Below are 26,034 nucleotides of genomic sequence, written 5' to 3'. Positions count from 1 at the left end.
CATGTGGGATCCTCCCGGACCGGGGCACGAATCCGCGTCCCCTGCATCGGCAGGCGGACTCTCAACCACTGCACCACCGGGGAAGCCCTACATTAACTTTTAAACAGCCAGTGTGTACCCAGTCCCTAGTAAAATCAAGGTGTACCTTGGTCCAATTAAAATAATGTTTATCCAAAGATATGCTGGCAACAATATGTGCATTCACTACAAGTGCCGAGCATCACAAAACAGCATGATCTTTCATTCAAAAGCACAGCTCTTTGACCAGTTAAAGAATTAAGCATCAGAGAAATGTTACATGGTCCAGGGACTTATGTAATGTAGTGGAAGCTCCAGTGCTTTTTAAAATCATATCTTACATGTAGAATAAGCTTGGATAAGTCACCTAATACTAGTTAATTTCTCAAGCTTCATTATTGGAACATAGCTGTAAAATGGGAAAGCTTTTTAACCTATACATTGTGCAGAAGAAGCAGGTGTTAAGTCTGGTCACGACTGTTGGAAATGAATGCTAAGACTACGCAAAATAAAACAGCCGTACGATTTTCATCAATAATAGAAATATCACTTTTTTAACAAAAGCATCCAAAATGAAAATTATGCCTAATAATAAGAGACAGACAGGAAAAATGGGAGAAATTGAGGCCATGTCGACTATTCAGCACACATAACGTAGAAATAAACGGGTCCCATTTCATTTAACGAGTATATATTGTGCACTTATAAATGTCCTTGTTTAAGTACTGTGAGGAATATAAAAATACATAATGTAAAATCCCTCTGCTCAAAGAGCATGAGAGCACCCAGCAAAAACTATATGTATCCAGCTACAGCCTTGCAATTAGGAAAAGGTTAAGGAAATTTTTTCCCCTTCTTTCCGAAATATCGCTATTTTATAACCAAAAGAACAATGCAACTTTTCCAATGATATAATTGTAGCTCAAAGTCGCTATTTTTGTTACTGCTCTTATTCTGGTTATTATTTTTTTATTAATTTTTATTGGAGTATAGTTGGTTTACAATGTTGTGTTAGTTTCTGCTGCACAGCAAAGTGAATCAGCTATATGTATACATCCCCTTCTTTTTGGATTTCCTTCCCATTTAGGTCACCACTGAAAAGATGCTCAACATCACTAATTATTAGAGAAATGTGAATCAAAACTACAATGGGGTATCACCTCATACTGGTCAGAATGGCCATCATCAAAAAAATCTACAAACAATAAATGCTGGAGAGGGTGTGGAGAGAAGGAAACCCTCCTACACGGTTGGTGGAAATGTAAATTGATACAGCCACTATGGAGAACAGTATGGAGGTTCCTTAAAAAAATCTAAGTTACTTTTTATTCATCTGTATTGGTCTAATTCTTGTACTGACTCAAAACATTTAAAAATATAATTACAGTATGTCATGGGTCGGAGGAAAAGCATACTTAAGAGTGTGATGTCATGGAGAAAGTTCAGTACTTGGAGAGGTAAGATCTTCTTTCAGATCCAGTTCTATTACTGGTTTGATGACTGGGCAGCCGATACAAGATCTTGTTTTCCTGTCTTTACAGGTATGATATAGCAAAACAATGCACCTAACCTACATCTTATGGCTAAGAGAATTCAGTGAGAAAATATCTATAAATAGCAAACCACTCTTTAAACTTACGTTGCCATTATTATCACCTCATATCATTACTAAAGGTAACATGGTCCAGCTATGCCTACACTAAGGATTCATTCTCACTGTAGGGACTGCTTTTAATATAGCCAACATATGCAACATGGGCATCAGTGATTGTGCCCTCTAGGAGGACAAATATGGTTCAAGAAATGCATATGTGTGGATGGTAACAGGAAAGGGATAGAAAAGTTATTAATATTTTTCATCTGAAATTATCATAGCATAAAAAATTACCAGTCCTTATTTGTTGGTGACTCTAGGAGTTGGTGGGTTTTTGTGTGACTCTTTCCAGAGAGGTGTCACTTCATCTTGGTCCACGTAGTATCGTTAGAATTATACTCTAGTGTGGACCCCAAGACAGTCAGAGTACCCTCCAGGTTTTTGGAACACTTTCTGTACTAGACAACTCTGGTTTACCAGAACCAATTTCCTAAAGACCTAGGAATGACACCAGAAGAAAGAGTGTTTGTTTTTTTAGTTAAATGGATTCTTGATGAGAGAGTTATTATCTGGCAAATAAATCTCTTTAGAGTGGCAGACTAAACGACTATGACAGAATGAACGTTATTTCAGTTTCAGTCCCACTTCATTTCTTTTCGAAAGATAAATTCATAATCAGTGTAAAAGAACATACTTCAGTAACCCAGTACCTGTTTCCACTCCCCAGAACCACGCAGAGGTAGAGCCAGTACACACGCAGCCAGCCATTAAATTGAAACTCAGTCTACTAATATTTCTCTATGTTGAGGTCATGCAGATTTGTGGGTCTTTTTATTGCTACAAACCTATAATTTGCCTTAGAGATTTTTTTCAAAAATTCTCTTTCTTAATATTTGTGCCAAATACTCATATTCTAGAAACCTTCTCTGCACTTTTTTAAGCTTCTCATGTGTTCACTTCTTCTAAACGTGGACGCTTTCATAACTGAATTATAGAGTATACGCTAGCACATTGTATCCACTAGAAGATTTAAAATCCATGAAAATAAGCAGCTGTCTTTGCAGCCTCTACAGCATGAAGCAGTGTGTCAGGGTGTTTTGCACATGGCAGACAGTTAGAAAATATTTTCTAAAAGAATAAGTGGGTGAATAGATAAAACCAGCCATTTAGTAATTATTTCTAGACATAAGGGTTTCAGAGAGATTTTAGGTCAAGGACTGATTGCCATAAAATTTGTTTGCATAAAAAAAGTTACTTGTGAAGTAAACATTAAACAACATTTTCAGGCAGATTTAAAAATCAATCCATAGAAATAGTTCGTTGTTTCTATTAATAACAGTATCTTTTTAATAAAACAAAATGTTCTTTATAGTAACAAAAATGAGGCAGATTTTTCATTCCAAGTCTAATATGCATTAGATTATTTTAGTTATTGCTATTTATTCTATACATGATAGAAGGATAAAGCACAAACCATCAATATAGCTGCAGAATTCAACTATCTACATTCAAGAAACAGAGAGAGGGGAAAGGAGGGAGGGTGGAAAGGGTGAAAGAAATCAAAGAAAAGAAAAGAAAAAACAAAGTAAAGAAAGGAAAAGAAAGCAGGGGAGGAAGAAAAAAGGAAGGAAGGAAAGAAGGAAGGAAGGAAAGGGAGAAAAAAGAAATTTCCAGGGGTAGCAGCAACACACCCTAATTTTAACTCCCCATTTGGGAAAAAGAAACTTTCCCACAAACTTAACTCATCTGCATGTTAATGGAAAAATATTTCCATTTTGCCGACATCTATTATAGACTGTGTTTGACCCAACTCCCTGCTATTTCAGAAATAGTCATTAGAATTTAATATTGCAGTCTGTTGCATTCAGTCTGAATATTTTAATACAGAGGAGGAAATGATTCTGCAAGAGAAAATGCTGGAAAATGCTGTATTTAATTAATGCCCAAGGGAAGGCATGAAAAAGAAAACAATGGGAGTTGTCACATACTAATTTTAAACACTGTTTACCAGATTTACTTACATGTACTGTTTTAGCCTCCCACACAGCAGCGTGATTATAGCAGGGCTGTTCCACACTTGGCTTCTGAAATTCAGTGTGAGTAATAGGACACAAAGGATAGACGAAGAAGCTGCACTTTAATGCAGCTAAACGCTAAGGCTTGGGGCAGACCCTCAGTATAAACACCTGCTCATATGCAAACAGATGTAAAGAACACTCTCTGCTTAATCTAGCAGAACAGCTATTTGGAGCCTTACAAGGCAGGGAGCTACTTGGCTGGTATAACACGTTTGATTCAGGCTTGATCAAGCCAGTTGAGTCCAAATTAATCTTAAAAGAGTAGTTTATACATTTTTCTTTTCTAAATGAAGAGCTGTTTCTATGAAGAAAAAGAGCATGAAAGAGTATAAGGTAGATTCTTTCTCTCCCTGTCTTCCCACGTGGTTAGAAGAGGCAGGTCGAGGTTCTGAGCTGGACTGAATTCATGTAAAAGTCTACTTAGCAAGAGGCAGAGACTCTGACATTGGACGCCACCAGTGCATCAATACGATCATATAAAAAGAAGGGGAAAGGAACTACCATGGGGATTGCCGGACTGGATGCCTTGCCTGAATGTAATCTATTTCATATTCACAATAATTAAACGAGGTAAATCGTATCCTTATTTATCCATGAAAATTCTTAGACAAGCAACTTGCCAACCAGAACCCTAAACTGAGTCTCTACTTCAAGCCCGCGCTGCTTCCACTCATCATGAGTCTTGTGAAATAGAACTGAGCTTATTGGAGGTAACTGTATTTATTTCTGTTCATCTACCAAGTCTGACGGCCAGTCCACCGTTACACAATCACACTGTGGTTCTATATGTTTGCAGTCCAAATTAATCTTGAAAGAGTAAGAAAACGATGGGAGCTGTCCTTCTCTCTGCACATCACTCTCTGATGCAGGCTAAGTCCCGGTCTTCGACTTGTACTCTGCAAACATCTCCAGGTCTTTGCAAAATTTTACCATGGGGGTAAGATGTGGGGATAGGGAAGAGAAAATCAGACATCCTGAGCTGTATAGTTCCCCCGCACCAAATTCTTTACCCTCCCAGAACCTCAGAATGCGACCTTATTTGGACATAGGGCTGTTTGCAGATGTAACTAATTAAGATGAAATTAGACTGGATTAGGGTGGCCCTAATCCAACGCGACCGGTGTCCTTATAAGAAAAGAAGCAGCACAGACAAGTCCATATGAACACAGAGGCAGGGACTGGAATGATGTCTCCTCAAGCCAAGGAAAGGCCAAGCATCACCATCATCATCAGAGGCTAAGAGGAGGCCAGGACAGGTCCTCCCATAGAAGCTTCATAGAGGGCGTGGTCCTGCTACTGCCTCGATTTCAGAATTTTAGCTTCCAGCACTGTGAGACAGTAGATTTCTATTGTTTTAAGTCTTGAAGTTTGTGGTAAGCTGTTACTGCAGCCCTAAGCGAATACACCAGGTAACTGGTTTTACTGACTGAAGACTTATTTCACATGTTCTCCTGTAATCTATCTATGCATACCCAAGAACTCTGACTTTCCTTCCAAGTCAAAAAGTCTTTCTCTGTCCAAATGCTTTCTTTTCTACGCTAAAATGTCAAGCACCTTTGATCTTATCTGTTCTTTACCTCATCTTCCTGCAAACCTCTTTTTTTTTTTTTTTTTTTTGCAGTACACGGGCCTCTCACTGCTGTGGCCTCTCCTGCTGCGGAGCACAGGCTCCAGACGCACAGGTCCAGCGGCTACGGCTCACAGGCCCAGCTGCTCCGCAGCTTATAGGATCTTCCCGGACCGGGGCACAAACCTAGGTCCCCTGCATCGGCAGGCGGACTCCCAACCACTGCGCCACCAGGGAAGGCCCCTGCAAATCTCTTGAAAACCTTGACATACAGATAAATCTCAAATAATTTTCCAAAAACAGAGTTGGAAGAGAGGTGAGAAATGGAAGATTCCTTGAAAGTGAGAAGCTCAGGATTCAGAAGAAGAAGGAATGTGGTCTCAACTCTCCTTGGCATATTTCTTACATGGGCAGCGAAATGAGAGATTTGGATTTCAACCAGGAGATCAGAAAGGACTGATGGTTCTGATTTTTCATTCTTCTCTCAGGATAGGCAGCAAATCACAGAGAGAGGGCCATCCTTTATGCTATTTTACACTGCAATCGCTGAAATGATTTGCAATTCCAGACTTAAGAGTAGGTGTTAAAATTGAACCATATACAGTAGTGTGTATCTGTTAATCACACACTACTATATATAACATAGATAAACAACAAAGACCTACTGTATAACACAGGGAACTATATTCAATATCTTGTAATAATCTTTTAATGTAATAACCACCATATGGAAAAAAACCTGAAAAGAATACACACACACACACACACACACACACACACACATATATATCTGAATCACTTTGCTGTACACCTGAAACTAACACAACATTGTAAATCAACTATACTTCAACTATACTTTATATAATTAAAAAATACTGAACCATATAACTGAGATTGGGCTTTCAATTACTCAAGTCGTTGATGACCTACCTTTTTGCCCTTTTCGTAGAAACTAACAAAAAGGTGAACAGTCTCCTGCTGTCCTCTGAAGCTTCTTGTCAGGTAGGCAGGCGTCATGGGACTATGCCAGCAAGTTTTGTGGCAGTCCAGTGACCCTGCTGAGATGCCGTCTGCTCTCTGAGCCCTGGAATCTCGACTGCAATTACCTGTCAAAGTCAGGGATAGTTCAAGTCTTGCATTTATACTGACAATATATTTTACCCCCAAATCAGGACACAGTGCCTGACAGGTACAGCTATACCTATGGGAACAATGAAACAGGATACTTAAATTCAAGACTGTCCTAGAAAATCTGAGACATGTCTCAGTCTGAAGGTACCTGATCTGCTGGATGCCTTTGGTATTGTGAAAGAAAAGTTAAATATGGACTCAGTTTGTCTTAAAATGAAAAAGCATGAGTCATTAAGATAAACTTAAATTACATCAAGTATTTTAATTTTGATCTCAGACTGCTGAAAAATTCTTTTATTATATTACCATATAATGTATATTATATAATTATATGCTATATAAATCTTTATATTTTAAAAATAATATTAAAACATGAAGCAAAACTTACTGTTGAGAAGCTGTATATATGCTAATACTAGTACCTTTTCCACTCTCTGTTAGTATTCGGGTCAGACTGAAGATAATGATAAAAATAACAGCTGCTATTAGCAATGCAGTGCATTCTACGCACTTGGCATGTTGTGTGTGTTAAGGCTTCTGCATGCACTGTTGCATCTAGTTCCTGCAATAACCCAGGATGCAAGCATTTTAACTTCATTTTATGAATGAGGAAATTTAAGCCCAAAATCACACAGCTAAAAAACCACAGAGCAGGATTTTAATCCAGTCCATCTAAATACAAAGAATCTGGCCATGGCCACAATGATACATGAGAAATTAGAGTTCTCTAGAATATAATTTAAATGAGACTGTCTTCCATTTGTTTTCTACCTGACAGATGATGTAACTATGGCAACCACCCTCAATCTCAATTCCCAGAAGGTTAGCCACAGCTTCACCCTTTCCACTCCCACATTAAGAACCATCAGAAAGCAAGTGAAGGAGAAGAAGAGGAGGAAGGGGGGAGGGAGAGGGAAGAAAGAAAGAAAGAAAGAAAGAAAGAAAGAAAAAAGAAAGGAAGGAAGGAAGGAAGGAAGGAAGGGAGGAAGGAAGAAAGGAAGGAAGAAAGAGGAAGGAAGGAAGAGGAAGAAAGAAAGAAAGAAAAAAAAGAAAGAAAAGGAAAGAAAGAAAGAAAGAAAAGGAAAGTAAGTACATGAGAATGAAGGGAATAACCAGTGCATCTGCTTTATTTGATGGGAAAGTAATGTTTATTTCCCTTACTGCATTAAGAAATTATCTGAAACAAAATAGGATAAAAGAAATCAGTATGAGACTTAAGGCATATTCAACATGGTAGGACATTATTGTTTATGAAAGAGAAGTAAAGGATGAAAGAGATGTGGATCATGGACATTTTCGTTTTCAGTGATGAGGATTTTATTTTATTTAAATGTGGTCAAAATGTAAGAAATAGAAGCACTTTATATTCAATATACAGATATGCTATGGATTGGCTCATGTATATATGGTACAGATTTTTATTTCACGAACAAGAAACTGTAACTATTGAAAAGGGTTAATCAATTTTGTTTTTTATTTTTGAGAGAGTCTAGTTTACTTTGTTCATTAACCATACCCCCAAAATATACATAATTATTTTAGTAACAATATGTGCTTGCTTTTTGACAAAGGACAATTTTACTGATTAAAAACCAGGCTGCCATACTTAAATATGTAGCAGTTACCATGGAAACAATTTTACTTTGACTCAGAGCATATCTTGTTTTAGGGAGACTAGCCCGTTGTTATGGCAATGAGAACTTGAGCATTTTTCCCACAAGAAGCATAGCAGAGGATAAATAATAGGGTCGCCAGTCATGAAGCGTATAGGAATGTGAGTGTGCTTACCTTAGGTATTATGGAGTCACAGCTGGGAAAGACACCAGATGCCATTCTAGTCTTGTTAGGAAATCTCTTGTCCCATGTGGCTCCCTTGTTTTATTTTTAACTGTAAGAAAAAATAATAATGCTTGAAATTTTCCTCATTGAAGGCAACAAATTCAAATCGTTGTTTCTATGACAACCGTATATGATGTTTCATTAAAACTTTAATAGAAACTATAGTTGAGATACTAGAAAAATCATGATTTATCAGCTATTTCAAGACATTATGGCAACGATGATGACAGCTATGAGAATCAAAGTGTACAGAATGTCTGCCATGTGTCTGGCATGGTTCCAAGAGTTTTTGCTATACTAACACATTAAAATTCTCATAATACCTCTCCTTGAGTGGGACATTATCAATATCTCCATTTTACAGAAAAGAAAACCGAAGCACCAAAAGGTCAATTAATTTATCCAAGGTGACAGAGTAAAGAAGTGTCAGATATATTAGTTTTAATTTTCTTATGATAATATTAAATTTAAAATACTTTAAATTACTTTAGTTATGTAAATATTTTAACAAATTAAAAACTAAATTATATTTGTATAATATAAAGTTTTTCTAAGAGGGAGGATAAATTTCAGACAGGAATTAACAATATAAACTTGAATTTAACTGAATTTAGTTTTTTGTCAAGAATAACCGTATGATGTTGCTGTATTTAATCTTAGAGTTAATTAATACTTAAGTAATCTGGGGTCGTAAATATGAAAGCCTTATTCAGACTGTAAGATTCCCTGAGGGATTATTCTGAATATATTCATAAGCCTGAAATATATATGCAAATATGAAAATGGCAACTAAAAGATTTACTGTGATAGAACTCTAATTAAAATTGCAAAATATTTTATTTCAGGGGCTTATGCCTTTTCTCATCAAAAATGTTCACCCTTTTTAAACCAAAGGCATTTTTCTTACTAGTTTATGTGTTGCAGATGAATCATGAATTCATCTCATTTTAGTCTCTTAGGCAGTGATTACATAAGTGTTTCAATAAGAAAAATATTCATTCCACTTTCTGTCATTGAAAAAACTTGTGTTATTGAAAAAAATTGTTTTATCTGCTACATTTTTCCAGTGTAGGTAGGTGAATTTTTGATAAGTAAGTAGTTTTTTACAAAGATAATGGTTGACTTAATAAAGGTAATAGACACATAAAAAATCACTGCAATAAATATCTTCTAAATGCTGATATTAAAAGTACTCCCTTTTGAATAAGAAGTAGGACAAGAATGCTACTATTATCACCCCAATCACCATTGCACTGAGACCCAGCCAGACAACTGACACAAGCAAGAGTGGTTCACAGAGGGTTACCAGGTGTTCCTTTTATACTAACGCTCAAAACACTTAATGCTTGATATTAAGATGTTCTTAAATAAAGAGCACTGCAAACAGTAATTTGATCAAATAGCAACTTGGGTCAGTAAAAGCCAGACTTCAGCTAATGGTTGTCACCGTGCCTGTGCTTCGGCTAACTTGCCAACGCACGCATCACATGCACGTGCCGACACTCCCAACTCTTCCACAGCCAAAAATTCTACACCTTCGTTCTCCAGCTCGACTTACACCTGCATTATTAATTGTTCACACAATGCTTGTCCTCTATTTTCATGCTAGTTTTTAGTCTCAAACTCACAGATGCTCAGACCTGATTCACTGATAAAATGTATCCAGCTATGAACTTGATGCTTCAAATTGCAGAGGGCAACAGAGTTTGCTTCTAGGCATGCTCATTTCCTGATGACTGGAATCGTTAGGGAGTTGGTACTACTGTCTTGGACCTCAGGGAGAGGACCAAACTGGAGACACAAATGGGAAGCATCCACAAGTGTGTGTGTGTGTGTGTGTGTGTGTGTGTGTGTGTGTGTGTGTGTGTGTTAATGCTATCATGAGTACTTGCAGTATACAATGTTCTAAAGTAACTGCAATTTACTGATTATCAATTAGCACATGTATTGCTATATCTAGAAATCAGTTTAGGGAGAAAAATATAGTTTGCCCAAACTGGTACAATTAGTAAGCGATGGGGCTGAATAAAAGTCTCCTCAAAAATCTGTGTTCATTTCCCTATAGCAAAATAGCTCTCAAAAAATCTTTAAAATAGTTTTAGAAGAGAATTCTTAACTATATTATGGAAAGAATGTTTTGCTTAGCAAACTGATGAAGTTATTGTAGAAACTCTGTGTTTATTTTTCTTCATTTTCCCACAAGACAATCATAACATTCCATCGGCACTTTATCATTTTAATAGATCCTAAGACTTTTTCTCCCTTGCTTCATAATTTTCTTTATCTCTTAAACCATATCTCTTTACATACATCAAATTTACCCAGTTTTTTCAAATCCATTTTTGAAGGAAAAAGCAGCTTTATTTTAACCTTGAATTTATTTACTCTCTCCACATCTCACCCCCCAAAAAACTAAAGGTCTGTTTATTGAAGCTCCCTCCACTGAGTACATTAAGTCCAGCTATGAGGAAAAATTACTAAGCATACCAAAAGGCAAAAAAATATATACAATTTGAAAGGATAGAGTAAGCATCAGAACCAGACTCAGATAAGGCAGGGATGTTGGAATTATTGGACCCGGTAATTAAAATAACAGTGGTTAATATGCTAAAGATGCTAATGGGTAAAGTAGACAGCATGCAAGAAGATACATGTGATGTAGGGAGAGAGATGGAAATACTAAGAAGGAACCAGTAAGAAATGCTAGAGATCAAAAACACTGTAACAAAAATGTTAAATGCCTCCAATGGGCTCATTAGGACACAGGACATGGCTGAGGAGAGAATCTCTGAGCTCGAGGATATGTGAAAGGAATCCTCAAAACGAACAAAGAGAAAAATGACTCGAAAAAAAAAAAAAAACAGAATATCTGAGAACTATGGGACAAGTACAAAAGGTATATCATAAGCATAAAGGATCTTCCAAAAGAAGAGAGAAAGGAACTGAAGAAATGTTTGAAAAATAATGACAAAATTTCCCCAAAATAAAGTCAGGAACCAAACCACAGATCCAGGAAGCTCAGAGAATGCCAAACAGGACAAATATCAAAACAAAACAAAACAAAACTATACCTGGGCATGCCATTTTCAGACTACAGAGAATTAAAGCTAAAGAAAGATCCTGAAAGAAATCAGAGGGAAAACCACTTTACATAGAGAGGGGCAAAGATAATAATTACATCCAAGTTTGCCTTAGGAACCATGCAAGCAAGAAGGGAGTGGAGTGAAATATTTCAAGCACTGAGAAAAGCCCAGCAACCCAGAATTCTGCATCCAGTGTAATTAACCTTTCAAAGTGAAGGGAAAATAAAAATTGACAAACAAAAACTGAGAGAACTTGTCGCCAGTAGATCTGCCTTGCAAGAAATGTTAAAAGAGGTTCTTCAGAGAGAAGTAAAATGATATAGGTCAGAAACTAACAGCTACATAAAGAAAAGAAAAGCATCTGAGAAATAAAAGTGAAGGTAAAAGAAAAGCTTTTATTTTTTCTTAATTGGTCTAACAGATAATAGTTTGTTCAAAGTAGTAATAACAACAATATATTCAATTGTGTATGCTTATATGAGTGGAAATCGGTGACTGCAATGATACCAGGGATGGGAGGGAAGAATCAGCATTATTTTGTCATTTAAGGTCCTCAAACTTAGCATAGTGTTATTCATAGCAACACTTGATACAGTGTTATTTAAAAATGGACTTGGATTAGTTATAAATGTATACTGCATTCTAGGGCAACCACTAAAAGAGAACTATAAGTGATTAAGCTAAGAAAGAAGAGAAAATGTAGTCATATAAAATGCTCAAAAAGCAGAAAAAAAGGTAGACAAATGTAGAAACAAAGAATAAGGGCAGCAAATAGAAAGCAGTAATAAATATGGTAGATGTAAATCCAACTATAACAATAATCACTTTGAATGTCAGTGGTCTAAATGCACCAATTAAAAGACAGAGATTAGGGGCTTCCCTGGTGGCGCAGTGGTTGAGAGTCCGCCTGCCGATGCAGGGGACACGGGTTCGTGCCCTGGTCCGGGAAGATCCCACATGCCGCGGAGCGGCTGGGCCCGTGAGCCATGGCCGCTGAGCCTGCACGTCCGGAGCCTGTGCTCCACAACGGGAGAGGCCACAACAGTGAGAGGCCCGCGTACCGCAAAAAAAAAAAAGACAGAGATTATCAGAGTCAAAACCTGAGACCCAACTTTAAGTTGCTGCAAGAAACCAATTTATACGTAAAGACACATAGAGACTAAAAGTAAATGGCTGGAGGAAAATATACCATGATAATATTAATCGACAGAAAACTGAAGAGGCTTCAAAGCACGGAAAGTTGTCAGGGATAAAGAGTGGCATGAGGTAGTGATAAAGGGGTCAGTTCTCCAACAGGACATAAAAATCCTTAACATATATATGCCTCACAACAGAGCATCAAAATACATGAAGCAAAAACTGATAGAAATGCAGGCTGAAATGGATGAATCCACTATATAGTTGAAGAATTTCTAACACCCCTCTCTCAGCAATGGACAGATTCAGCAGGAAGAAACTCAGTGAGGACACAGCTGACCTCAACAGCACCATCCACCAACTGGACATTAATGGACCACTTCATTCCAGGACAGCAGAATACACATTTTTCCCAAGTTCACGTGGCAGATTCAACAAGACAGAATTAACAGATGTAAAAGTACAGAAATCATAGACAGAGTTCTAAAGGGGCACACATATGAGTCAGTCACTTGGCTGAGAAAGGAATGTAAACCAGTATATGGAGCTTAGGGTGACTCTTCTTTTAAAGGTGAGACTACACTAGGTAGAGAAGGATCTCCACGTGCAAAGGTACGAAGGCATGACCCAGCATGGAACGTCTGGGAAGTCAGTCCTCACTCGGGGCTGTAAAGCAAAGCTGAGAAACAATAAGGAAAACAGTCAGGGGTTAGTTTAAGAAGTAAAGTGTGTACTTGTTGGGTAGTGAAAAAAGCCAGAACTAAGTAGGAATGTGTAACTTTAGACTGACCTGTCTTTTTAGCAGCTTTCCCGCAAAGGAAACAAGAAAGAGGATGGATAGATAAACATGTTGGTCAATAATTGTGTGTGTGTGTGTGTGTGTGTGTGTGTGTGTGTGTGTGTGTGTGTTGCTTGTTTATTTAAGATGGGAAAACTTTAAATGTGTCTTTTTGTCAAAAACCAACAATTGATGAACAAATCTTCTACCATTAGGAGAGAATGAGATTCAGGTTATGATAAGAGAGACATCTGCTTCTCTTGGAAACAGGAATTGTAGGGATGCAGAGGTTTGACGTAGGAGGTAAATATTTCTATGTAGGCAAAAGAGAGAGTCACACAGATATTAGATTATCTGATATTAGAGTCAGATATTAGATTACCTCTTCTAATAGCATAATGCAATAAAAAGCAGCACATATACATCTTCATGCAACTCACAGCCTGAAGTTTTTAATTCGTTCCTATTAGATGATTCACACTTTACCATCAAATATTATGATTTATCAAAAACGGAAAAATACTTGATTTTATATAAGAAATACTTTACTTTCTAAGAGTCTAGCCAGCAGTAGGGGGCAGGGAACATTCTGTCTTAATCTTATTAATGAGCTTTTGAAAGAGAATCTTGGAGCGTGATGCTCAGACCCTCCCTCTTTCCTTTCCACACAAACCAGCTGGCGTTCAGCTAGGGCTATTAAGTGGGCAGGTCTTTCTAGTTCTGGAGTTAAATGAATAAACCTACACTCATGAATTTCAGCTTCATCAGAAATAGAGATATTTTGGCTTGCATCTGCCAATTCTCTAGCCTATTTCTTTTTCTTTTTCTTTTTTTTTTAACATGGAGTATAATTGCTTTACATTGTTGTGTTGGTTTCTGCTGTACAGTGAAGTGAATCAGCTATACATATACCTACATCCCCATATCTCCTCCCTCTTGCGTCTCCCTCCCTCCCACCCTCCCTATCCCACCCCTCTAGGTGGTCACAAAGCACCAAGCTGATCTCCCTGTGCTATGCAGCTGCTTCCCACTAGCTATCTATTTTACATTTGGTAGTGTATATATGTCCTGGCCACTCTCTCACTTCGTCCCATCTTCCCCTTCCCCTTCCCCATGTCCTCAAGTCCATTCTCTACATCTGCGGTTCTTACTTGGTTCAGAACTCCAGTGGGGAAGCTGGTATTATTTAGTGACCTCTTTCAGAGTCTACCACACACAAACTTCAGCTAAGCAATTAGAAAGTAGCTTAGTTTTGGTAGCTTTATATAAAAAAATATATTTCTTTTTTAGGATCTGTGGCAAAGTCTTTGTCAGGTCTATCCCTGGCTTGCTATTTGACCTTAAAAAACCACTCACCCTTTGCATGACTCAGTTTCCTCACATCTAAGATGAAAATAATCCCTGCCCTCCATACTTTGCATAAATACAGAGATATTAAAATGCGATTGGGGTCATGCCTCCTCCGGTCAGTAAACCACCCACTGCTCCCTAAAGGTCACCGTTAACCAGAATGCCAACACCAGAACTTACTTTGACCTGTTTTAGACGTTAAAAAACGGAATCATAGGCAAAGAAAAAGAGAGAGAGAATTGTAAAACAACGACGACAAAAACCCTAAAATGTTCACGATGTGTGACTCTGAAAAAGCACAAACATGACATTATTGGTCTCGCTGTGACCAGTGCATGTGTTCCATCCCAGCTGGTGTTACATTAGGTAAGACCAGTCCCCTCATCATATTTGTCCTGATCATGGCAACAGCCTCCTGAAAGGTCCCCTTGCCCGTCTGGGACTATTTCCTTCCCCTAATGGTTCGCATATTCAGTGCAGAAGAGAGATCATCCTTAAGGGAGAGGGTTTATCCTCACGAGTGGAGGCTGAGACACAATTTGTGTTCAGGTAGTTTATTGGGGAGCACGAGTGAGGGCAGGAGGGTCAGACCCGTGCAGAATTATTAAGGGGGGATGCTGACCCAACACAGCTGGATCCGCCCGGGACCCACCGTGGAACCCGCCGGCGCCCTCGGCATCCAGCCCTCAGGGTGGGTAGGAAGCGGACTCACTCCATGCCTTCCTCTTCCTGAGAGCTGCTCTTATCTGCGCTGGTGCCTCCAAGAGGGCGGAGGCAGGGGACACGTGAGCTTGGAGCTGAGACACCTGCGAGGTGACTTGAAGACACCACCTCCTGGGACTGGAGCTGGGAGCAAAGCGAGGGAGACGCCGAGAGACCAAGAGAACCTCATTTGGGCCGAGGGAATCTGGATGCTCTTTTGTTTTCGTTTTTACTTTATTTTATTGAAGTATAGTTGAAAGACAAATACCATATGATATCACTCATATGTGGAATCTAAAATATGACGCAAATGAACTTATCTACGAAACAGAAACAGACTCACAGACATAGAGAACAGACTGGTGGCTGCCAAGTGGGAGGGGAGTGGGGGAGGGAAGTACTGAGAGTTCAGGGTTAGCAGATGCAAACTACTGCATATAGGATGGATAACCACCAAGGTCCTACTGTACAGACAGGGAGCTACATTCAATATCCTGTGATAAACCATCAGGGAAACGAATATGAAAAATAATATATATATATGCATAACTGAATCACTTTTCTGTACAGCAGAAATTAACACAACATTGGATGCTATTTCTTATTTCATGGATCTCATGAAACAGATTTATTTCAGCATATAAACTAGGGAATTTTTTATAAGAAAAAGTATACTATTTTAACTCATAAAATATGAAAACACAACAACAAATCATTTGGCAATAGATACAAACACTGAATCATTATGTTGTACACCTGTACATTATATTATATACTATAAAGTTATATGTCAATTATACCTCAATTAAAAAAAACACTATTTGAAATAAAATTGCTTTCCATTAAACAAACAAACGAATAAATAAAATTTTTAAAAAACTGACAGTACGTTTGTAAAAACTTAAGTTAAAAGTGAGCATAGGGATTGTGAGGGGAAGATGGCGGAAAAGTAGGCGGCGGAGATCACCTTCCTCCCCACAGATACACCAGAAATACATCTACACGTGGAACAACTCCTACAGAACACCTACTGAACGCTGGCAGAAGACCTCAGACCTCCCAAAAGGCAAGAAACCCCCCACGTACCTGGGTAGGGCAAAAGAAAAAAGAAAAAACAGAGAGAAAAGAATAGGGACGGCACCTGCACCAGTGGGAGGGAGCTGTGAAGGAGGAAATGTTTCCACACACTAGGAGCCCCTTTGCGGGCGGAGACTGTGGGTGGCGGAGCGGGGAGCTTCGAAGCCGCGGAGGAGAGCGCAGCCACAGGGGTGCAGAGGGCAAAGCGGAGAGATTCCCGCACAGAGGATCGGTGCCGACCGGCGCTCACCAGCCCGAGAGGCTTGTCTGCTCACCCGCCGGGGCGGGCGGGGCTGGGAGCTGAGGCTCGGGCTTCGGTCGGAGCGCAGGGAGAGGACTGGGGTTGGCGGCGTGAACAGAGCCTGCAGGGAGCTAGTGCACCACGGCTAGGCGGGAGGGAGTCCGGGAAAGAGTCTGGACCTGCCGAAGAGGCAAGAGACTTTTTCTTACCTCTTTGTTTCCTGGTGCGCGAGGAGAGGGGATTCAGAGCGCTGCTTAAAGGAGCTCCAGAGACGGGCGCGAGCCGCTACTAAAAGCGCGGACCTCAGAGATGGGTGCGAGCCGCGGCTAAAAGCGCGGACCCCAGAGACGGGCGGGAGACGCTAAGGCTGCTGCTGCCGCCACCAAGGGGCCTGTGTGCGAACACAGGTCACTCTCCACACCCCTCTTCCGCGGAGCCTGTGCAGCGCACCACTGCCAGGGTCCCGGGATCCAGGGACAACTCCTCCGGGAGAACGCACGGCGGGCCTCAGGCTGGTGCAACGTCACGCCGGCCTCTGCCGCAACGTCACGCTGCGTCTGCCGCCGCAGGCCCGCCCCTGCACTCCGTGCCCCTCCCTCCCCCCCCCGCACCCCCGGCCTGAGTGAGCCAGAGCCACTGAATCAGCGGCTCCTTTAACCCCGTCCTGTCTGAGCGAAGAACAGACGCCCTCAGGCGACCTACACGCAGAGGCGGGCATGAGACGCTAAGGCTGCTGCTGCAGCCTTATTTTAGGGGTCCCAGAAGAAGAAGAGAAAAAGAAAGGGACTGAGAAAATATTTGAAGAGATTATAGTTGAAAACTTGCCTAATATGGGAAAGGAAATAGTTTATCAAGTTCAGGAAGCACAGAGAGTCCCATACAGGATAAATCCAAGGTGAAACAGGCCAAGACACATATTAATCGAACTATCAAAACTTAAATGCAAAGAAAAAATATTAAAAGCAGCAAGGGAAAAACAACAAATAACACACAAGGGAGTCCCCATAAGGTTTACAGCTGATCTTTCAGCAGAAACTCTGCAAGCCAGAAGGGAGGGGGAGGACATATTTAAAGTGATAAAGGAGAAAAACCTGCAACCAAGATTACTCTACCCAGCAAGGATCTCATTCAGATTTGATGGAGAAATTAAAACCTTTACAGACAAGCAAAAGCTAAGAGAGTTCAGCAAGACCAAACCAGCTTTACAATAAATGCTAAAGGATCTTCTCTAGGCAAGAAACAGAAGAGAAGGAAAAGACCTACAATAACAAACCCAAAACAATTAAGAAAATGGGAATAGGAACATACATTTCGATAATTACCTTAAATGTAAATGGATTAAATGCTCCAACGAAAAGATGTAGACTGGCTGAATGGATAGATAAACAAGACCCATATATATTCTGTCTACAAGAGACCTACTTCAGACCTACAGACACATATGGACTGAAAGTGAGGGGATGGAGAAAGATATTCCATACAAATGGAAACTAAAAGAAAGCTGGAGTAGCAATTCTCATATCAGACAAAATAGACTTTAAAATAAAGACTATTAGAAGAGACAAAGGACACTACATAATGATCAAGGGATCGATCCAAGAAGAAGATATAATAATTGTAAATATTTATGCACGCAACATAGGAGCACCTCAATACATAAGGCAAATACTAACAGCCATAAAAGGGGAAATGGACAGTAACACATTCATAGTAGGGGACTTTAACACCCCACTTTCACCAATGGAAATATCATCCAAAATGAAAATAAATAAGGGAACACAAGCTTTAAATGATACATTAAACAGGATGGGCTTAATTGATATTTATAGGACATTCCATCGAAAAACAACAGAATACACATTTTTCTCAAGTGCTCATGGAAAATTCTCCAGGATAGACCATATCTTGGGTCACAAATCAAGCCTTGGTAAATTTAAGAACATTGAAATTGTGTCAAGTATCTTTTCCGACCACAATGTTATGAGACTAGATATCAATTACAGGAAAAGATCTGTAAAAAATACAAACACATGGAGGCTAAACAATACACTACTTAATAACGAAGTGATCACTGAAGAAATCAAAGAGGAAATCAAAAAATACCTATAAACAAATGACAATGGAGACACGATGACCAAAAACATATGGGATGCAACAAAAGCAGTTCTAAGAAGGAATTTATAGCAATACAATCCTACCTTAAGAAACAGGAAACATCTCGAATAAACAACCTAACTTTGCAGCTAAAGCAATTAGAGAAAGAAGAACAAAAAAAACCCAAAGTTAGCAGAAGGAAAGAAATCATAAAGATCACATCAGAAATAAATGGAAAAGAAATGAAGGAAACAATAGCAAAGATCAATAAAACTAAAAGATGATTCTTTGAGAAGATAAACAAAATTGATAAACCATTAGCCAGACTCATCAAGAAAAAAAGGGAGAAGACTCAAATCAATAGAATTAGTAATGAAAAAGGAGAAGTAAAAACTGACACTGCAGAAATACAAAAGATCATGAGAGATTACTACAGGCAATTCTATGCCAATAAAATGGACAACCTGGAAGAAATGGACAACATCTTAGAAATGCACAACCTGCCAAGACTGAATCAAGAAGAAATAGAAAATATGAACAGACCAATCACAAGCACTGAAATTGAAACTGTGATTAAAAATCTTCCAACAAACAAAAGCCCAGGACCAGATGGCTTCACAGGCGAATTCTATCAAACATTTAGAGAAGAGCTAACACCTATCCTTCTCAAACTCTTCCAAAATATAGCAGAGGAAGGAACACTCCCAAACTCATTCTTTAAGGCCACCATCACCCTGATACCAAAACCAGACAAAGATGTCACAAAGAAAGAAAACTACAGGCCAATATCACTGATGAACATAGATGCAAACATCCTCAACAAAATATTAGCAAGTAGAATCCAACAGCACATTAAGAGGCTCATACACCATGATCAGATGAGGTTTCTTTCAGGAATGCAAGGGTTCTTCAATATACGCAAATCAATCAATGTGATACACCATATTAACAAATTGAAGGAGAAAAACCATATGGTCATCTCAATAGATGCAGAGAAAGCTTTCGACAAAATTCAATACCCATTTATGATAAAAACCCGCCAGAAAGTAGGCATAGAGGGAACTTTCCTCAACATAATAAAGGCCATATATGACAAACCCACAGCCAACATCGTCCTCAATGGTGAAAAACTGAAAGCATTTCCACTAAGATCAGGAACAAGACAAGGTTGCCCACTCTCACCACTCTTATTCAACATAGGTTTGGAAGTTTTAGCCACAGCAATCAGAGAAGAAAAGGAAATAAAAAGTATCCAAATTGGAAAAGAAGTAAAGCAGTCACTGTTTGCAGAGGACATGATACTATACATAGAGAATCCTAAAGATGCTACCAGAAATCTACTAGATCTAATCAATGAATTTGGTAAAGTAGCAGGATACAAAATTAATGCACACAAATCTCTGGCATTCCTATACACTAATGATGAAATATCTGAAAGTGAAACCAAGAAAACACCCCCATTTACCATTGCAACAAAAAGAATTAAACATCTAGGAATAAACCTACCTAAGGAGACAAAAGACCTGCATGCAGAAAACTATAAGACACTGATGAAAGAAATTAAAGATGATACAAATAGATGGAGAGATATACCATGTTCTTGGATTGGAAGAATCAACATTGTGAAAATGACTCTACTACTCAAAGCAATCTACAGATTCAATGCAATCCCTATCAAACTACCACTGGCATTTTTCACAGAACTAGAACAAAAATTTAACAATTTGTATGGAAACACAAAAGCCCCTGAATAGCCAAAGCAATCTTGAGAACGAAAAACGGAGTTGGAGGAATCAGGCTCCCTGACTTCAGGCTATGCTACAAGCTACAGTAATCAAGACAGTATGGTACTGGCACAAAAACAGAAATGTAGATCAATGGAACAGGATAGAAAGCCCAGAGATAAACCCACACACATATGGTCACCTTATCTTTGATAAAGGAGGCAGGCATGTACAGTGGAGAAAGGACAGCCTCTTCAGTAAGTGGTGCTGGGAAAACTGGACAGCTACATGGAAAAGTATGAGATTAGAACACTCCCTAACACAATACACAAAAATAAACTCAGAATGGATTAAAGACCTAAATGTAAGGCCAGAAACTATCAAACTCTTAGAGGAAAACATAGGCAGAACACTCCATGACATAAATCAGAGCAAGATCCTTTTTGACCCACCTCCTAGAGAAATGGAACTAAAAACAAAAATAAACAAATGGGACCTAATGAAACTTCAAAGCTTTTGCACAGCAAAAGAAACCATAAACAAGACCAAAAGACAACCCTCAGAATGGGAGAAAGTATTTGCAAATGAAGCAACTGACAAAGGATTAATCTCCAAAGTTTACAAGCAGCTCATGCAGCTCAATATTAAAAAAACAAACAACCCAATCCAAAAACGGGCAGAAGACCTAAATAGACATTTCTGCAAAGAAGATATACAGATTGCCAACAAACACATGAAAGAATGCACAAAATCATTAATCATTAGAGAAATGCAAATCAAAACTACAATGAGATATCATCTCACACCAGTCAGAATGGCCATCATCAAAAAATCTAGAAACAATAAATGCTGGAGAGGGTGTGGAGAAAAGGGAACACTCTTGCACTGCTGGTGGGAATGTGAATTGGTTCAGCCACTATGGAGAACAGTATGGAGGCTCCTTAAAAAACTACAAGTAGAACTACCATATGACCCAGCAATCCCACTACTGGGCATATACCCTGAGAAAACCATAATTCAAAAAGAGTCATGTACAACAATGGTCATTGCAGCTCTATTTATAATAGCCAGGAGATGGAAACAACCTAAGTGTCCATCATCGGATGAATGGATAAAGAAGATGTGTCATATATATACAATGGAATATTACTCAGCCATTAAAAGAAACAAAATTGAGTTATTTGTAGTGAGGTGGATGGACATAGAGTCTGTCATACAGAGTAAAGTAAATCAGAAAGAGAAAGACAAATACCGTATGCTAACACTTGTATATGGAATCTAAGGGAAAAAATGTCATGAAGAGCCTAGGGGTAAGACAGGAATAAAGACACAGACCTACTAGAGAATGGACTTGAGGATATGGGGAGGGGGAAAGGTAAGCTGTGACAAAGTGAGAGAGTAGCATGGACATATATACACTACCAAACGTAAAATAGATAGCTAGTAGGAAGCAGCCGCATAGCCCAGTGAGATCAGCTCCGTGCTTTGTGACCACCTAGAGGGGTGGGATAGGGAGGGTGGGAGGGAGGGAGATGCAAGAGGGAAGAGATATGGAACATATGTATATGTATAACTGATTCACTTTGTTATAAAGCAGAACCTAACACACCATTGTAAAGCAATTATACTCTTATAAAGATGTAAAAAAAATGATAAATAAAAATAAAATGGTAAAATGTTTGCTCTTGATGGAAAAAAAAACTGAGCATAAATGGGTGTTTCAGTTAATATAGTTATTTATTTTTGTCAAATCAATACCACTTGTCTTATTCATTTTTGTTATCTGTGGGTTTTGTAGGCAAGAAAAAATAGAATTTTTTTAAATGAAAAGAAAATATGGGAGAAAATCTTACAGTTGAGAAAACTACCAATTTTCCCACTAAGTAAACCACTGTTATTTGGTTTGAGCAGCTTCGATTACACTGTATTCTTCCAGTACATAGTCAGAGACTCACTAATCCAGTCTACTTTGCTGCCAGATTGATTTTTCTGAAACTCCAGTCCAATCAAGTCACTGTCCTCCTTAAAATCATTGGTCCTGGCATCCTGCCTCGTGCAGTTCCCGAGTGCCCTCCCCCACTTTGCTTTGTATGCATCAATCACTTCCTGGAAAAGCCCACCACCCCACCTGACCAAATATCCCCTCAAGCACAGCACAAGCCCCCCTCCCAGGCCCCCTCCGAATCCTTTGAGGTGGGTGTTCCCTTATGTTTTTTTCGTGCATCCTTTGCAAACGCATTCTTTGCCTGTGCCTCTGGATAGCCTCCCTGAATATCACCTGAATTCTAACCCTGTCCCCAAATACACAGGCACCCCTCAGCTGGAAGTTACTCCCATTCAGGCGGCAGCTGGATCTCTCTCTGTTCACCGACCCTGAGAAATTATATGAAATATCAATCTTTCAACTTCTATCCTAAAACACCATCTTCCTTTAATTATCTTTCCACTAAAAGTGATTAGGTGTGTGGTACCGTTTCCTTAAACTACGTCACCCACTGTAATAATAGCTTGATTTTGAATTGAGAAGCTTGTTTTGACCATGGATTCTTAAAAGAAACTACAAAAGAGTGAAATCTTAAATTAGCAAACTGAGAGTCTACTGTGGCAGATGGTGTGGAGGGATCCAAGTGTACGATCACTCACTTTGTGACAAGAGGTAGCCTAAAAGTGTTTTGGTATATAAGCTTCTTGAGACCTTTTTTTATTCACCCACTGCAAGCTTTTCCTTAGTGATCTCTTTGTAAAGCACCACCTTTAAATATGCATTGAGAGAGCTGGTGGGAGAGAGAAGGAAGGAGAATGAGAGATAGAAAAATGGAAGAACAGAAATAGTTCCTAGGCTTTCTGAGACACAAAAGAAAACTTGAGTGTAGGGTCAGCAGGAGTGGCACATGAGAAAAGCAGAAGTGTTGGCTTTCCTGAAGGGGACATCCTGACAACCAATACAAAAACTAACACATGTAGTTAGAAAGTAAAGTAGTAAGCTAAAATGACTTGATGTCTGAAAATAGGCATTTCTATTTGATCTGATCAATGACAAGTGCCCAATAGTCAAGTGCTATGATACCTTGAATCAGTACAGCAGCTGTACACCTTAGGCTCTAGTAAAAATAGACTAGTAAAGGTAAAAACCTTGAACATAAAGAATACATTTAAAACAGCTGACCATAAACAAAAAAAGACCACACGCAGAATGGGAGAAAATATTTCCAAACAATGTGACCAACAAAGGTTTAATCTACAAAATATACAAACTGCTCATACAACTCAGTATCAAAAAACAAACAAACAAACAACCCAATCAAAAATGGGCAGAAGATCTAAACAGATATTTTTCCGAAGAAGACATACAGATGGCCAACAGGCACATGAAAAGATGCTCAACATGACTAATTATTAGAGAAATGCAAATTAAAATGCCATGAGATATCACCTCACACTGGTCAGAATGGCCATCATCAAAAAATCTACAAATAATAAATGCTGGAGAGGGTGTGGAGAAAAGGGAACCCTCCTACACTTTTGGTAGGAATGTAAATTGATATAGCCACTATGGAGAACAGTATGGAGGTTCCTTAAAAAACTAAAAATAGAGCTACCACATTATCCAACAATCCCACTCCTTGGCATATATCTGGAGAAAACCATAATTTGAAAAGAGACATGCACCCTAATGTTCATAGCAGCACTATTCACAATAGCCAAGACATGGAGGGAACCTAAATGTCCATGGACAGATGAATGGATAAAGAAGATGTGGCACGTATATACAATGGAATATTACTCAGCCATGAAAAGGAATGAAATAATGCCATTTGCAGCAACATGTGTGGACCTAGAGATTATCGTACTAAGTGAAGTAAGTCAGAAAGAGAAAAATATCATATGATACCACTTATATATGGAAACTAAAAAAATCATCAGATGAACTTATTTGCAAAACAGAAACAGACTCACAGACATAGAAAACAAACTTACAGTTACCAAAGGGGAGGGGGTGGAGGAATGAATTAGGAGTTTGAGATTAACACATACACGCTACTATATATAAAATAGATAAACAACAAGGACCTACTGTATAGCACAGGGAACTCTACTCAAGATCTTGTAATAACCTATAATGGAAGATAATGTAAAAAAGAATATATATAATATACACACATTTATATATAACTGAATCACTTTGCTGTATACCAGAAACTAACACAACATTGTAAGTCAATTATATTTCAATAAAAATTTTAAAAAGACACAGCTGAGTAATCCAATCATGAGTTCACAGAAGCTGAATGAAGTCATAGAAAAGAGAAGTGTATGAAAAACTCACGCAGGTAAAGTTACAGGATATATTATTGGAGAGTAGAGACTTTGATAGTCAAGAGGCAAAAAAATGGATTTGGGAAATCCTAACAAGGATGGCGCTAAAACTACATGAATCAAGCAGAGGGAGAGGACCAAGATGGAGACTCTGAGATACCTATTTTTTTGATGCTGAATTTCAGAATTTCCCTCATGAGTTGATGTGAGCACAGAGAAAGAGGATGCCCCATACTGAAGGTAAGCTACACTAAGGGGGCATGAGAACCAAGAAACACATTTAGTTCATAGCTTCAACCTCTGTAGGAGCGATGTACCTATTTACTTTTCCAGGAAGAGCCATTATTTTCACTAGGGGAAAAGGTATGTTTTTAAAATATATATTCTAACCATAAGTTAGCATCCAAACCTAGCCAAACTCAGGAAGTGTTTCAAATGGAAAAATTTTACATGGCAGGCAAACACCAGGCAGTGAACGTTCCGTGCTTTCCCTGCTAGTTATGTATCTCCCGACCACTGCAGAATGCTCCGTCACTCCTGACATGTTGACGCAACTTATGTCCAGCTGGTTCGATGAGGATGCTTGATTTAACAGAAAATGAGTTCTCTTTCTCCCTGCCTGCGACGTCCAGGACTGTTTGAAGAGGGAGCTCCAACAGTGTCAGATGCACCTCAATTCTCTCTTGTGTCTGTGGGATTTTAGCATATGGTATAGCATTTGGATCCTGGCCTCTGCAACGCGGAGGATGGTAGACGGGCTGAAACCTACAGTGTTTTTAAATGTCAGGTTTGAAATATTCTTTTTCCAAAAACTCCTAAGGGAGTCATTACCTTGACGGATCCTATGTGACTATCTGACTGCATTCTTCAGATAACTTTGCTTGTCAACCCCAATCTATGAAATATTGAATGGGGAGTGTAGGAGGGGTGTTAAAATGGAAAACTATGCAGTCCATCTTCCCCAAGCTGCATCCTCCATCCCAGAGGCTCAGAAAGCCCCTGGCATGGCTCACTGGGAGGCCGGCCTGGGTAGCTGCACTGCCAGTTTGTTGGGTTTACTTCTGAGTAGTCGGGGGCTAATAACACCAAGAAAAACCAATAACGGTAAACATTTGAACGTCATTCATCTCTCTGATTGTCTGACCCTGGGTTCAGTTCAGAACCGTCATAGACCTGATGGATTGTTTTCTGCCTACATTTTCTCCCTTCTTCTTGCCAATGATCTTAGGCAAAGCCAATCCAGGGTTACTGAGAATAACACACCCTCAACAAAACGCAGACCACTCCTTCCCCGCTGTCCTGAG

At 39.1% G+C, this 26,034-nt stretch overlaps 1 long non-coding RNA gene across 1 annotated transcript in view; it reads right to left on the bottom strand.

The window, feature by feature from the left end:
• The window catches only part of LOC307185755, a 33,771-nt gene extending 16,692 nt beyond the window's left edge, over window positions 1-17,079 (bottom strand). Inside the window, exons 1-3 of the long non-coding RNA XR_013828163.1 lie at window positions 16,805-17,079; window positions 8,177-8,276; window positions 6,188-6,363 (exon numbers count right to left, since the gene is read on the bottom strand). This is a non-coding gene — a long non-coding RNA (uncharacterized lncRNA). The remainder of the gene's footprint in view (window positions 1-6,187; window positions 6,364-8,176; window positions 8,277-16,804) is intronic.
• Window positions 17,080-26,034: the final 8,955 nt, after the last annotated feature.

The sequence above is a fragment of the Stenella coeruleoalba genome (assembly GCF_951394435.1).
Source record: "Stenella coeruleoalba genome assembly, chromosome: 4".
Taxonomy (NCBI): Eukaryota; Metazoa; Chordata; class Mammalia; order Artiodactyla; family Delphinidae; genus Stenella; species Stenella coeruleoalba.
Note: the sequence above shows the minus strand (reverse complement) of the source record. Positions and strands in the feature narration are given on the sequence as shown.